Source organism: Periplaneta americana, chromosome 6 (genome assembly GCF_040183065.1).
Source record: "Periplaneta americana isolate PAMFEO1 chromosome 6, P.americana_PAMFEO1_priV1, whole genome shotgun sequence".
Lineage (NCBI taxonomy): Eukaryota > Metazoa > Arthropoda > Insecta > Blattodea > Blattidae > Periplaneta > Periplaneta americana.
The window spans coordinates 69,090,589-69,102,694 of NC_091122.1; positions in this window are offsets into that span (position 1 = coordinate 69,090,589).

Here is a 12,106-nt window from a genome sequence, read left to right on the forward strand (position 1 = left end):
GACAACCGGTCGTTGCCAACTGGTTATGCCATTAACGGATGTTGTTGGTATTTGGGGATCACGATTAAACTGCCTACGAAACACACGTTCAACTGTCATAACCGATTTACAACTCTCAAACTTCAAAACACAAAATGCTTTCTCTTGAGGAGTCGCCTTCTTTGTTATTATCGCTGCCAAGGAAACAAAACAAAGGAAAGCTATCTGCGCATGCATGCAACTAAAACTGTCTTCCTTCCTCTTTCATTTGAGCCTACAAACAACTTTCTACGCCTCATCTGAGTGATAATGTAACGACTATAAACTGCTACACGGTGTATAATAGGGTTGTCTTCCTACAGTATTAGATTAAATGAAATTAAGAGAAAAAAATGAAAGTACAAGGATCCTTGTAGACTGTATTAAAACAAAACAATTAAGATGGTTTGGTAAGAATGATAGATGACAGACTGCCGAAGAAAGTGTAAGAATGGATTCCAACGGGGAAAAAGAAAGAGGGAATGATCAAAACTGACATGAACAGAAGGAATAATTATAACGATGAGAGAAAGGAGTTTGGAAGATGGGACATGGGAGAATAGAGAGAAATGGAGAAAGAAAAATTACACCTATTTATGAACATCTCAACCACAATAGACAAAAATGGCTTAACCATGTCAATAGAATGGACCGTTCCAGACTCCCAAGACAAATTCTCTGCTATATACCACATGGAAGACGATCTTTGGGACGCCCCCTGAAAAGATAGACGGAGACCGTAACAGGCCACTAGGCCTAATACCTGCAAGGACGACGATGATGATAATAATAATAATAATAATAATAATAATAATAATAATAATAATAATAAATTGTTGTGAAAAAATAAATTATAAGAAAACATCATTTATAGTGTCGGCCTTGGTAGAGTATTTGGTATAGCGCTGGCCTTCTATACTCGAGGATGTGGGTTCGATCCCGGCCCAGGTCCAAGCATTTAAGTGTGTTTAAATGCGCAGGCTCATGTCAGTAGGTTTACTGGCATGTAAAAGAACTCCTGCGGAAAAATTCCAACATACCGGCGACGCTGATATAATCTCTACAGTTGCGAGCGTCGTTAAATAAACCATATTTTTTCATTTATGGTTATTAAGTCAATGTCTGATGTTCTCTTGGTTTACAAATTGTCAAAGTCTGCTAATTTCTAATCATGCCCAACTGGTCAAGTTATTTCTTCGTTGTTTTTATACATAGGTTTTTTTATATTTTGAATTAAGAATTTCCATTGTGATTTTCAAACACATTTTTAATTTGCTGGATTGTTGCGTGTGTTCCGTCTAAATGATCTAATAAGCCACGTGACTGGTTACAGAAACTTCTGGTTCTGCAATACATTTTTTTATTTTATTTTATTGGGTTATTTTACGACGCTGTATCAACATCTCAGGTTATTTAGCGTCTGAATGAAATGAAGGTGATCATGCCGGTGAAATGAGTCCAAGGTCCAGCACCGAAAGTTACTCAGCATTTGCTCGTATTGGGTTGAGGGAAAACCCCGGAAAAAACCTCAACCAGGTAACTTGCCCCGACCGGGATTCGAACCCGGGCCACCTAGTTTCGCGGCCAGACGCGCTGACCGTTACTCCACAGGTGTGGACTCTGCAATACATCCACAATTTCAATGGTATATTGTATACCATCTCTCTTATTTTAAACCATTTTCTTTTCTGGCCTCCAAATGTGTAAAAGCGGGTTTCAACTGCATATTATATTTACTTGTATTTCTACCTACACTAAAACCTCGTTTTAAGAAATGAATTCAGAAGTCTTGGCAAAACTATCATATAAACCATGTTGCTGATTCCTGCTTTTAAGAAAAATCCCAGTTTAAGGGAATACATCTGAATGGATTTGCGAATATAGAATCTATTTAGTGAAATTCCGAATCTATTTCAAACATTTGTGACTGATTTCTGTGCAAGATATGATCACACAAGTGTGACACTAATAGCCGTACATTGCAATCAATCTCTATTAAAAGTAAGCTTATAAAAATGTTATTGCGCATTTACATGTCAAAATTTTAAATTTCATTAGGACACTTAAAAATAAGTTATTGTAATTTTGTGAAAATATAAGTAAGTAAAATTGGAGGTTTAAAAAATTTCGAATGAAAGTCACTAGCTAATAAAATTAATTGTGTGCGCAAATGAACTCCTTCACAATCACCTGTGAAGCATGTCTCATGTCAGCCAGCAGCTGTACAATAATATCGCCATTATCGTTCATGTCGATATATTTTCTCTTCCTTTCTTTTTATCTAATATCTGTTTTTTCGTCAACAGCATAAACTCAAAGTCAGACATTTCGACAAACTCTCTATTAAGCAGGGTGGGACAGGTCATAGTGAGTGCAAAGGCGTTTGAGTGTGTCTTGCACGATCAGGGAGGGTAGAGAAGTGAAGGGAGGCAGAGGTAAACTGCAGCTGTTCAAAACCCATATTTCGCTGCAATGGCTTGCAGAGCCACAAGGGAAGATCTTTCCTCCCCTCCCACGCCGCTATTATAATGCTACATCAAATGAATTCTGCATTCCCTTGAAACTAAATGGCAAAATTTTTATTTTCTCTTCACATACTTATTGTAGAATCTTATCGAGTTAATATAACGAAATTAATATTCTTTTGTTTTGCCTATTATTACGTATATATCCAGCTTCCAGCAGAACCTAATATTTGCCTTAATTCAAAATGATTGCGCGAGTAGAATCCTTTTGATATAGCACGTAAAATACGAGAGAGACTTCTTTTACAGTTTCACAAAATTGTTGACCATCAGTATATCTGAGTGTTGCTTTGTTGTGACATCTTAGTACCGTAACTTAACCAGTGCAAATGTGCAAGCATGAGTGTGTGTGAAATACAGAATATTAATTTTATTTTTCTCAACTATCCCTTGCGGAGAAGATTGATGTGAAATTAAAGGGTCGTCCGTTACCCGACTTAAATCTTACTCAAGCTTCGTCCAGCCGAAATAGTGCATATGTAAGGATGTTTAACAATGAAATTTACGCTAGGCATTTGTCGTTACGGTGGCTGTGAACAAAAAAATGCTGTATTTTGTTTTCTTTGCCTCCTCTTCGGTGGTGATGCTGCATGGACTAGGCATGGTGTGACAGATTTAGGATATTTGCCCCTAAAAATTAAATAGCACGAATCTTCGCAGTCTCCCCTGAAAAAATGTTTCATTGTCTATGTTAGGCAGTAATATTGCTGCGCAACTAAGTGAAGCGTACAGAACAAACATTCTCAAACATAACGAAGTGAGAAAAAAATCGTGAAATTATTAAAAAAAATTGATTGTATCAAATTTTGTGGCCAATATGAATTTCTCCTTAGGGATCATGATGAAAAAAAAAATCGATTCTAAGAACCCTGGTGTATTTCGTCAGTTGCTACAGTTCGTGAGTAATCTAAACGAGCTTCTCAAATTCATTTGGAACATCCCACTGTGTTTAAAGGTAATTCTAAAACAATTCGGAATGAACTGGCAGATTGCATGTTGAGTGTCTGCCGATCTGAAATTCAGACTGAAATCAATGGTATTAGATTTTTAGCGATCATGGCAAATGATGCCATAGACGTCTTCCAATTAACTCAGGAAGTTTTGGTTTTTCGATATGTACTGCATTTATTTTTGTCCTATACTTGCTAGTAGGCTTCGTATTCCAGCTACCTATAAACTGGAATGAGGTTGTACAGTATATTCGAAGTATATGTGACGTCACAGCGCTGGTACAGGTATGTTCGTGTACAAAATAGTTACACATCCTCTGCTCTCTTCCTCTAGAAAATCAAAACCGGACGCAGTCATAGTGAATAGTCTTATCGATCACTGCTCTACTAGTCGTATTATTTAAATAACTACAACTTTGTGGCTGACTGAAGGTTCATTGCAGAGGTGAAATGCCTTAGTGTGCGTTCACGTACAAAGCTGGCAGCAAGCGACTTGTCGCCAGTGGCTTGTTTACAAGCTCTTGCATGTTCCGAAAGGTTCATGTACAAAACTGTAAACAAGCTCCTGTTGACCTTTTACTCGTTATCAGTTGTGAGATGAGTTCAAGTGGAAAGTTATTTTTGATTGAAAACGTAGAGTTCAAATTGTATAGAAAAAGAGTGGGTGTACATGAAATTAACTGTGAAAGTAGAAACTTTGATGAGTACCATCAACAATCTTCAGTCTCTACATAGCCCTGTACCCAAAAAGGAACAATTTTTGGAGTTTTCAAACAGTTTTTCTCTATGGTCTTATAAGGGGTAGCAGATGACAATTACCGGTTTGTAATTATTGATGTTGGTGGTTGTGGTAAGCAAAATGACGGAATACACTTAAATCATCTGATATGTTCAAATTAATGATAAGAAAAGAGTATGATATTCCTAGTCCGTCATTTCTATCAGGTACCAATGTAAAAGCTCCGTATGTGTTTCTCAGTGATGATGCTAACCCACTTCTATCTAATCTCATCAAGCCTTATTTAGGAAATAATCTTTTCTTAGTTAAGGACATGTACAACAAAAGTTTATCACGTATGAGAAAATGAATTTGAATGTGCTTTTGGGATTTTTTTTTTTTAATGAAGACTATTATGAACTACCATAGAAACCGAGGTAAATATTGTGGAGGACATAATCAAGTGTACCAGTCTGTTGCACAACATAATCATTAATAAAGAAGGCATACAGCACCATTTAACCGAAACCACAGTCATCCCTGTACCAAAAAACAAAATGAAACCTTTGGGAAGACCCACAAACGTAGTAGCAGAGATATGTTTAAGACATACTTTGCCAACAACCCCCTATACTTCATAAGCTAAAACTGTTCATAAAATAATTTGTCATAATGTAACTGTCATAAAATAATATATGTTTAGATATAAGAAATTACTTAATTACAATAAAAACAATAATTAATTACAATAAAAAATTATCAAAATTCATCTTCGGCTTTAATTTCAGAAGATATTTCCTGCCAACATTTGCCAACGAAAATCCTGTTAGCATGTACTTTCAGTCGTTTATCCCAAGTGGCTCTTCTTTGCAATATATGATATATTAATTCATCAACATCCACCATTTTCAATGACAATATTAAAGCACCGAACAAGTGTCCGTAGTGCTATCCACCAGCCGTCCAGCGCTGGAAATAAATGTTTCATTCATTCTTGTTTGCCGGTCGGCACTTGCAACAAGCGCTTGCATGTCCAGACAGGCTCTGTCAGTGAACAGACACAGTTACAATAATGTGGACTTTTACTCGTGCTGGCAAGCGCTTACAGGTGCTTGCTTGCAAGCGCTAGAAACCAGCTTTGTACGTGAACGCACCCTAAGACGCTCAAGCGTGTAATATTGCAGGACATAATATGAACTAATATTTTCACTGTAAATATAGACAACATTGCATATAAACTGTATAAAATGAACGTAAACGTGACAAAAACAGTACAATGAAAGACACTGTAATACCAAAGGGCGCAGAAAGTGTGTTGAATGTAATCCAAAAGAACCAGCACCATAACAATCTGAAATTTATGAAGATATTAACTCGACGTTTAGCATGGATTTGTGTAGCCTACCATGATGTTCAGTGCCAACATTCCAATTAATAAATTATATAATCTACATTTTATGGAATTTCTAGAAAAGTACATGCAAATTAGTAAGTTTTCAGTGATGAGCGACATATGTAATATCCTAATGAAACACGAAAAAATATCAGACAATAGGAATATCTTCTACTACATCATGCACCAATAACATCATGTGCTATTGAAAGAATTTTTTGCAATATCAAATAATTTCAGGTGACATCCGCATATGTTCAAGTTACGTACCGGTACCTTACGAATGCACGTTATTATTCACGGCAAAGATCACAATGAACATGAACATCACAGCTCAAGCATGTGTTTACTAGTATAGCTTCAGAATTTCGGGAGTTGACTGTACTCCACGAACACGCAGCAACGACTTGTTTGTTTATATCCTTTTTCGTTGCATTACCTGTATTCGGCGTAGTAAATACCCAATGTTTCTTTAACTTCAGTCTTTAAGTAGCTGGAATACGAAGCCTACGTATTAGTAATGATATCAAGAAGTGAAATTTGTATGTACCAAAATCTACTGCAGCTCCCCCAAACCACAAGTTCACGAGCCGCCACTGGTAGTAATATTATGTATACCTACGTTATACGTATACATCATAATTAGCAACCAAGCAACAATCAACTCTTTTCTTTTTAAATATAAAAGGAGCTTGCAGTTTAACATGGTAATATTGTTTGTCTCCGACTACTGTGAGTATGATTTAACTCTTCACTTTCAGAAAATGATCAAGTGTTCTAATTTTTAATTAATTTTATTGTCCGATCGAACTCAAGACCTTCAGTTCTACCTATTGAATGCTCTATCATTGAACTACACCGAAGCTCCCCAGTGTCGAAGGGAATTTTTCTGCGTTAATAAAAAAATAATAACTTTAACGGAGAATTCTGTAGACTTAAAAATTAATAATATCAACACAGATTTCCATATCATCGTTGTTCCTTCAATAACTCCTATGTGCAAAATATAAAATTGTTCAGTAGGAAGGAAAAAGCACATTTATTCATCCTATAGCAGCCATACATTTTCGAAACAAAGAAATATAATTACATTTAGGTGATTTTATTATTTAAGTTATTTAATAGAGCAAAAATCTGAAAATCAATAAATATGTCACATAGGAGTTATTGCAGGAACAACGACAATATGCTTTATTTCAAAGTCGGGTAACTCTTCATAGCTATCATATTATTCAATTAGCAGAAAATTTATTGTTGCAGAGAAAATATAAATATTGGAACGTTATTTCTTAACAAATCATATAAGCTAACCCAAGTGTTGTAGAAAAAAATCCTGGCAAACAATTATTTTACTATATAAGAAGAATGAAAATAATGTAATTTACTTATCTTCATTGGTGTTAGTAAAAATAGTAAATGAGTAAAATGAAAATTATTACCAAAAAACCTAAAACCAAAATACTTGCTCAGTTTTAATGAAAATTTTGTTATACATGCATCACATGTGCCTCATATCCAAATATCATGATGCAATGGTAATAAACTAAGGGATTCATGAAATGTTTAGCGATGTAATGCAGACATAATAATAATAATAATAATAATAATAATAATAATAATAATAATAATTTTATTTATTTATTTACATTTATGTGCTGGACAACAGCCATTGGCCAATAAAAGTCCAGCACAGTGATACAATTAATACAATAAAATGAACAGCTATGGTATAAATTAAATAATTGAGATAACAACAAAATGAAGAACGTAGATTACAATGATTAATTTATAAGAATTAATTACTTACATACTTACTTACAAACGGCTTTTAAGGAACCCGAAGATTCATTGCCGCCCTCACATAAGCCCGCCATCGGTCCCTATCCTGTGCAAGATTAATCCAGTCTCTATCATCATATGCCACCTCCCTCAAATCCAGTTTAATATTATCCTCCCATCTACGTCTCGGCCTCCCCAAAGGTCTTTTTCCCTCCGGTCTCCAACTAACACTCTATATGCATTTCTGGATTCACCCATACGTGCTACATGCCCTGCCCACCTCAAACGTCTGGATTTACTTACTTACTTACAAATGGCTTTTAAGGAACCCGAAGGTTCATTGCCGCCCTCACATAAGCCCGCCAGCGGTCCCTATCCTGTGCAAGATTAATCCAGTTTCTATTATCATACCCCACCTCCCTCAAATCCATTTTAATATTATCCTCCCATCTACGTCTCGGCCTTCCTAAAGGTCTTTTTCCCTCCAGTCTCCCAACTAACACTCTATATGCATTTCTGGATTCGCCCATACGTGCTACATGCCCTGCCCATCTCAAATGTCTGGATTTAATGTTCCTAATTATGTCAGGTGAAGAATACAATGCGTGCAGTTCTGTGTTGTGTAACTTTCTCCATTCTCCTGTAACTTCATCCCGCTTAGCCCCAAATATTTTCCTAAGCACCTTATTCTCAAGCACCCTGAACCTATGTTCCTCTCTCAGAGTGAGAGTCCAAGTTTCACAACCATACAGAAGAACCGGTAATATAACTGTATTATAAACTCTAACTTTCAGATTTTTGGACAGCAGACTGGATGATAAGAGCTTCTCAATCGAGTAATAACACGCATTTCCCATATTTATTCTGCGTTTAATTTCCTCCCGAGTGTCATTTATATTTGCTACTGTTGCTCCAAGATATTTGAATTTTTCCACCTCATCGAAGGATAAATCTCCAATTTTTATATTTCCATTTCGTACAATATTCTGGTCACGAGACATAATCATATACTTTGTCTTTTCGGGATTTACTTCCAAACCGATCGCTCTACTTGCTTCAAGTAAAATTTCCGTGTTTTCCCTAATCGTTTGTGTATTTTCTCCTAACATATTCACGTCATCCGCATAGACAAGAAGCTGATGTAACCCGTTCAATTCCAAACCCTGCCTGTTATCCTGAACTTTCCTAATGGCATATTCTAGCGCGAAGTTAAAAAGTAAAGGTGATAGTGCATCTCCCTGCCTTAGCCCGCAGTGAGTTGGAAAAGCATCAGATAGAAACTGACCTATACGGACTCTGCTGTATGTTTCACTGAGACACATTTTAATTAATCGAACTAGTTTCTTGGGAATACCAAATTCAATAACAATATCATATAATACTTCCCTCTTAACCGAGTCATATGCCTTTTTGAAATCTATGAATAACTGATGTACTGTACCCTTATACTCCCATTTTTTCTCCATTATCTGTCGAATACAAAAAATCTGATCAATAGTCGATCTATTACGCCTAAAACCGCACTGATGATCCCCAATAATTTCATCTACGTACGGAGTTAATCTTCTCAAAAGAATATTGGACAAAATTTTGTACGTCAACAAAAGTGATATTCCTCGAAAGTTACCACAGTTGGTTTTGTCCCCCTTTTTAAAAATAGGTACAATTATGGACTTCTTCCATTGTTCTGGTACAATTTCCTTTTCCCAAATAGCAAGTACAAGTTTATAAATTTCGCTATATAATGCACTTCCACCCTTTTGTATTAATTCTGCTGGAATTTGATCGATACCTGGAGACTTGTACTTTTTCAGATTTTCTATCGCAATTTCGACTTCTGAAAGCGTGGGTTCGAGTATAAATGGCTCAGCAGTTTGTATTTCAATTTCGTCCCGATCATTTCTATTTGGCCTCTGTACATTTAGTAGTTGCGCAAAATAGTTTTTCTATCTGTTTAGGATTGATGGAGAGTCTGCAAGCAAGTCACCATTCTCATCCTTGATCACGTTTACCCTTGGCTGATATCCGTTCTTAAATTCCTTTATACCCTTATATAAATCTCGAATGTTTTTATTCTTACTATTTGTTTCTACCTTAAAAGAATTAATAGTATAATATTTTATGGAAAGGAGTTTATTCTTACAAAAGTATTACCAATTTGTGTATTAGGATTATGCAAATAATATTAGCAAAGACATTGCCATATTCTAAAACTTCCATACATTGAATAGATCGAAATCGCCTACATGTAAGTTAGCATTTTTAATAGGCTACATCTGGAGATCGGCGAAGAAGAGTTAGAATTTCTAATATAGAAGAGTTTGTGATGGCTCAGGTCCTTCGTAGGACTAGGAAGGCTGACACTGTTTAAGAAAGATTAACAATTAATGTCACCTTTAAGGACCTTACATAAGAATAAATAATCGAGATCATTACGTCTAGCATACAAGCTTCGACATTTAAAGTGCTCGAATTTTTTTTTTATCATAGTTATACCCGGAGTTATTAGGCAGAAATCTATATTAACGTAAAGAAATACATTTCATTTGAATATTTTCCAGTTTTGCCGAATCAGTACTAGTAATAGAGTTCCAAACTACAGAGATGATGATGATAATGATAATGATAATGATAATGATAATAATAATAATAATAATAATAATAATAATAATAATAATAATACGTTCATTATGTGCAACTGTAATGACATAAAAAGAAGCTTGGCAGTTCTAAGCTGTAAATTTTAGGTCAAGTTAAGATGAATAATTCAGAAAGGTACAAGAAGCGATATTGAGAATAAAACTGAAGCATAAAATACGACTTTCAGCATGTTTTTTTGTTCATACTTACAAGTAAGAAACCACTAATCAGCACTGCAAAATCTGTCACTTTCTATTACATAAGAAGTAGGTAAACGAAACTCATTTCCATGGTAACAACACACAATGTATTTGTTCCAACAATTAATTTCATTCATTAACAATATCATTTGAAACCAAATTGCATTTAAACCTCCCTCTCTTGAAGGTTACATCATAGACCCTACTGTGAGATTCGAATCGCACGAACACCAGCCAGAAGAAGTACACGAGGAAAAAAGGAATATATATGAACCTTCCATCAGTTTTTATAAGGACAAATATCATCTGGAATCCATCGTCATTACGGGACTAATGATAGGAGCCCGTGGGACCATACCCCGGTTCCTAGTCGACTTCTGTAAATCTTTTGGCCTGCATAAAAATATTTTAAGAGATCTAACAATTGCAGCACTCAAAGGCTCAATAGCTATTTTCAGGCATCATACATATGGACAAAGACTAATTCGCATCTCCTTGACGTTACTTCGTTTAATATCATGTGTTTCAATATAATTCAAATTGTTATTTTTCACTCTAACAACAATGTATCACTAAGCCTCAAGGCATTTACTCTTTTGTATCATGGTACTCTTTGTCGATGGCAACCTGTAGTGGTTACAGGAAGAAATTAAATCTAAACTGACCATTCCTTACATTTTTGTCTCTCATTTCAAATGCTCAAATTTTCATTTTTATACAGTGTATTCTGCCCAGCAGTGATGCATTGTTGTCCACCAGGTAGAGCCTAGCAGTGGCAGAACACTATATGAAACACTATACTATTTTTCCTTGTAATTTTTTCAGATTTTATGACAGGGTAATATTTATCAATTGTCTCTTACAAAGACCTAAATTCAGAAATTCATTTGCTTCTGAACTGCAGTTCTGGACAGCCCAATCCATTATTTTGCGATGAGAAACTATGTTGTTTCTTATGTGGTAGTAGGACAGAACTCCGCCTTGCTGGAAAATTATATTGTCATCTAGTTGGGAAATCAGAAAGTCTGTCATATTATTATGTCGTGATACACAATATACAGAGTGATTCACGAGCATTTACCGTCACTTACGGAGCTTATTTCCAAAGACATTCTGAGCAAAAAAAAAATGTCATAGAAATATTTGTCCTAATCTCAATGTTTTCAGAGCTACACTAATTTGAAATTATTTGAAAATACCATTATTCTTGAGTTTTAAGAGTAATAGAATATTACAGATAAAGAATAAACTATTCAGGAGTATCATTTCTTTAATTAGCTAGTATTCTGAAGCTAAAAATGTGTTGTGAATTCCACAGTTGCTTCGTACAAATTTTTTTCCGATTTTTAACTACAAAATTACACTTTCTTACGCATTTATCAAATAATTGTTACAAATTACGCCGCTCTTGTAAATTCTTCAAGATTGGGATGCATAATTAAACTGTAAAAAATCAAGTTCCTAAAGTCGTATGATTTGTAACAATTTTTGTGGTAAGTGCGTAAGAATGATGTAATTTTTAGCCAAAAATTGAAAAACAAAATCTGTACAAAGCAATTAACAACATATTTTTAGCTTCAGAACAATAGCCAGAAATAATACTTCTGAATACAAATGATTGATAAAATGGCAAATTTACTAGTGTTAATTATATAAGCACATGTGGCTTACAGCTGTTTCGGTGTATACTGTACACCATCATCAGAGCCTTAGATCCTGGCCTCATTTAGATATCGCTGCCTGTTATAGGGGTGTGTTTGCGTGTTGAAAAGTGGAGTCAGATAGTAAGTGTGTTCTGAAATTGATCTGTGTGTTGAGAATTTGATTAGGGTGTGTTTTAGTGTGCCTGTGTGTGTGTATATATATATATATATATATATATA